Source organism: Rhea americana, unplaced genomic scaffold, assembly GCF_003343005.1.
Source record: "Rhea americana isolate MKP2758 unplaced genomic scaffold, rheAme1 scaffold_176, whole genome shotgun sequence".
Classification (NCBI taxonomy): domain Eukaryota; kingdom Metazoa; phylum Chordata; class Aves; order Rheiformes; family Rheidae; genus Rhea; species Rhea americana.
The window spans coordinates 330,845-335,966 of record NW_028185883.1 but is presented as its reverse complement, the minus strand read 5'-3'; positions in this window follow the sequence as shown (position 1 = coordinate 335,966).

Sequence of the window (5,122 nt, the reverse complement as noted above, 5' to 3'; positions counted from 1 at the left end):
AGCCTCCTGTATGCTTTATTTTTGCATTTTGGTTCATGAAAAAGCTCCTTGCTTAGTCAAGTACAACTTCTGCCAAAATTCATGGTGGTACTGCACATCAGGATAGTTTGCTCATGAGCACTCCATACATTTTCTTCATAAATAGAGAGGTCCCCTGGACACTTTGCTCTTTCATGGTTTCTTCCCACAGATTTCTACCTAACAATTCCATTAATTATATGAGGTATGATCTTCCAAAACCCAAGATCTTAACTTCAGCTTACCTTTCCAGACTTCCTTTGGATCCTCAATCATCTGGTGGTCACTGCAACCCAAGCTGTCATTTATGACAACATTTGCCAACAGCTTTTCCTTGTCTGTGAGGGTCAGGTCAAGCAGAACATTATTCCTGGTCAGCTAAATGACTTACAGCATTTGTCTTTGATGCAGTCTAGGAAGCTCCTGGATTGTCTGCATAATGCAGTATTGCTTCCTCATGGCTGGCTGAATGGATGAAATCAGTCTGGATGGCTGAAATCTCACAGAAGGATGAAAGCCTGAAAGCAAGAGACTTCTGCTAGGTGTCTGTAGAAAGCCCCATCTATGACCTTCAGTTTAGGTCTTTTACAGACAAGCACAACAGCATCTCCAGTGTTCCTTCTCCCCATGACCTCAACCCAGAGTCTACCAAAAGGCATGGATCCAGTATCACATCAAAGATAGGCAGAGCTAGAAGTTCCTCAACACAAACAAATTACGATATTTTAAATCTTTAGCATATGCTTGAACTTCTCATCACCGCTTTTTGAAACCAAAGCAAGTGTACCCCTTTCCTCTTCCCTAAATGCTATCTCCACGTATAGATAGCATAAAATACTTTTTCATGTAGACTTCAATGATCTGTCTATGAAATCTGATGAGTGTAATTCTTTGACTGTATTAAATAATTAAAATTAAGAACAAATCCACAGCTGTATTAGAATGCCATAGCCTATTTGTTCAGCACTACACAATGTCAACAGCAAATACCACTGATTTGGCTCCAACTTTTCCCTGGTTACCTTTTGGAACATTAAGTCACTATTGGAATTTCAATCCTTGTCCTTAAGCCTTACATTGCACTGGTTCAAGTTCTCTCTCTCCATAATTATGAATCCCACTGGCAACCAAAACGCTTATCAACTACTAAGAACACATATATCAATCAATGATCTAGAAAAAAGTCTGTCTCTGTCAAGAATGCCACAGAAACTCACAAAGAAAACCAGTAGAGGAACAAGGGATTATGAACGGCGTAAGTACTAGGATTCCCAACATTTTTACCTGATGGGACATAAATATCCAGCTGCTGATTAAACTGCATGAAGGCATTTTTCTAATCAGGAGAGAAATAGCTTTTCTTCCTGAACAAAACAATAGCAATTACTTCTCCAATTTGTGATGGAGTTTCCAAAAAAGCTAATCTGTCCATCAGCCTCTACTCCACCTTTAGCAAATTCCATCAGTGGCTTTGTTTTGCAGTCTCACATCTGTTTCCTTATGAGCTCCAAAGTGAATTATTCCTTGCAATATTTCAGATATTCTTTAGTCTTTCCTGTCACAAAATAACACAGGCGAAAATCCTTCTAAATGGCTGATTAGTTTGCTGCTGTCTTTTTTTTTTTTTTTTTTTTTTTTTTTTTATAGACTGAAGATGATCTATATTTATTTCTGGAAGTGTTAAAGTGTTGGTATGATATCATGGGAGTAAGAAATAAGCTTCGAATGCTCTTAAAATTTTCTTCAGGTAGCATAACATTACTATCATAGGAGCTGAATGAATACCAGTTGATAACCAAATGCTAAAACATGTACTGAATATTCTTCATTACGGTATGCAACACCATGATATACTGAATTTCCAAGAAAGCATACACTTATGTTTGTACAGGATCAAATACAATGCGTAAAAGATTGTAAAAGGTCAAGAAACAAATATGCTAAAAACGGTCTAGCAAATAGAAAAAAGGATTTAAAATACCAGTGAGTAAAAGATAATTGGGAGATCTTAACTATGATATTTGAATTTATTGTACAGCAAACACATCCCAAGACTAATGGTGATAAGTAACTATATTCAATTCAGTCCAACATCTCTGCATTCTCACCATCTACACAAGGATGAAGTTAAATATTTTGAAACTTTAATTTAAAGGAGCTTATCTGTTCCATCTGACATGAAATTCATATGTAAGGTGAATGAACAGTAATAAGAACCACCCAACAAAGGATCAACTAAGGTGTATCTTAAACAGAGAGACCAGTAAGGAGGAAAAATATCCAAATATCCAAATCTATGCTTATTCATATAAATGAGATCATCTGCACTACAGGCAGTCTTAAATTTAATTCTGCTACTCTTTTTGTAAATGAATGTGAAAGACTGTCAGAAGGGAACAAAGACATGTCTGATTTCAGATTAATACTGAGGAGGATGGTAAGAAACATCTGACAGTCGCTTACAGACAGACTTTCTGCTTGTTATAAAAGGCCACTGCAGAAAGCAGTTGAACACTAATTACCCAAGATGTGAGAGTTTGGCTTAAAAAAAAACAAACAAAAAACTCAAAATTTGTTTTATTTAGAAGACAAATCATGTTCAAGTTTACTGTATATGACTATGACTGTGTTATCTACTTCACTGAACCATCTTCTGAGGTTGGAGTCCTATTCGAAGGAAGAATTCCATTACTTAGATCAGACAATAAAATCAAGTAATTTGCCCTGAAAGGAAGTTGAATCTTCTTTAACCTATGGAACGATGAAAAAACTTTCTATTATGTTCTTTTAGGTAGATTCCTCCATTGTACACTCCTTCGTTGGCAGTCACACTGYGAATAGGAAGCTTAGTCAAGGAAAAAGGATATTCCACACAAACTCCATGGATTTGGATCACGTTAAGAAGAGACAGAACATTCTAAGAAGAAAGAAACATTTCCAAGTACCTTGTGAATTGTTTCTAGTGCTTCACAGCAGTATTTTAGAAATTCCCCAAGAGCTGCCTTGTTAAAACTACGAGAGAGATATGGAAGACAACAAAGACCTGGTGTTACCTGCAGCTATTTTAGCATATGTAATACTTTAATTTTATATGCGTTATTTTCTACAGGACATTTTAATTTTTAAGACTCTCATGCTCAATCAGATCAGTCCACATGCATTTCAGTGACATATTACGAAAAGGAATAAAGGAAATAACAGAAACGCTAATTAATATAAAAAACCTTTGACCTAATTATTCAATGTTTGAAGCTTAGTAATAGTTGCCCATTAGTATCTCTGACACTGAGCATCTCTAGGCATACAATCCTTTGTTACCTAAAGGAAAAAATGCAAGGAAACCTTGCACTTGAAAGATGACTGAAGCACTGAAACATGATCACACTCTTTTGGCACTTCTGAAATATAAGAAATATGTTTTCCCATCTCTGATAATTTTTCCAGCAAAATACACACACTCATTTTTAAGATGCAGCCCTGTTTTCCCTACAAATAACTGAGACAACTCTATGGTTATGAACTCGTTTAAGAAGGAACAGGCAAYAGCATGTCCTAAAATAACTATGATCTTCTAAAATGATCAGGATCAGGGAAGGGGTTAAGTCATCCACTGACTACTTTTGGAGGGGAATTCAGAATGCCACAATGCTATTAGAAGGAGGAAAGTGTACTGAAGACTACTACATAAGCATATGGTATTGAAGTGAGTAGGTGAGAGGAGGAGTCCAGTGAGCCCCCGAGTGGGCAACAGAGAAGAAGTCACTGAATGGGAAATCAATAGGCTCACGAAAGACAAACTGCCAAAACAAGAGTGAGACGAGTGAGATAAGTAAGGTTAAAAACATGAAAAAATGCCACTGCTGGGAAAGGTAGAGGCACATGGAAAAAGAACAGTTTGTACCACATTGAAAATTGTACGGGAAAGACTATGTCTAACAGTCATCCTAGTTCTCCTTCACAACACACGGTGCAACTCAGACATCTTATAGTTGGCCAGTAAAAAGTCTCATGAAATAGTTGGAAATACTATGATAAACATCAGCAACAACCAAACACATCTGTACTGCTTCTAGGATCCAAAGTCATATCAACAACTATCTCAACTCCTGAATTTTTAAGAAAGAGAAACATTATGATGAACATTTGTGATTGAAGACATTGTTGAAAAGTCTGAGGCATCTGTTTTGGATTGCTAAGAACTGAAAGAGAATCCTATGGAAATTTCTTCTAAGTTAATTTTTAAAGTCTTCACATACTTTCATAAAAATATGGACTAGTAAATTTAACCTTGTCTTCAAGCTACTCATCTTTTTACAAGCTGTAATAAATGACATACTGATTGTTTCTGGAAACTAGGAAGATTATGCGCAAAAAATTAAGAACAGACTCACAAGGCAATGCTTAACGCATATTACACTCTAAATACTGCATGACTTCAAAAACTCTTCAGTGTAAAAGCAAAAACCAACTCTCTTTTACCAGCTACACTCAGATCAATTAGGTAACCACTGTAGTCTAATAGGAAGCAACCAGTTTTGGCCACTGCAGGTAATCACTGTACGCCGGAAACCAGCAGCTGTAAAAAGGTACTGTAACAATACATCATCTGGCTCACTTACGAGCTCTGTTGATTAACAAACTCAAGGCCACACAAGCATTCAGTAAGGAAAGAAAAAAAAAAAAAATAAGAGGAGGGAGTAGCGCGAGCAATTAAACTTCTGCAACCTCAACATCACTATGCAGTGCAGAGAAACACATGTGAATATTTTTCTTCTTGGCTCTAGTCCAGAATTCTTCTTTGACTTAAAGTGTTGTACTACCATTCATATCAACTTAAAACGTGTTAAAATTGTAAAAGGATCTGAGCATTCTTAACATAAGATTGATTTTAAATTATCTGTGATTAGAGTTTTTGAAAAACAATATTGTGTAAATATAAAAAAATCAGAATGAATTTCTATGACAAGTGACTTTTGAGATACAAAACTCTCAGGCTGGCTAGGATCATGAATAATTTGATGTAAATTCACTCACTAGTTAGTCAAATTATAATGTGTCTGCTGAACATCATTAAATGGCATAATGAAAGGAGAGCAGACCACAT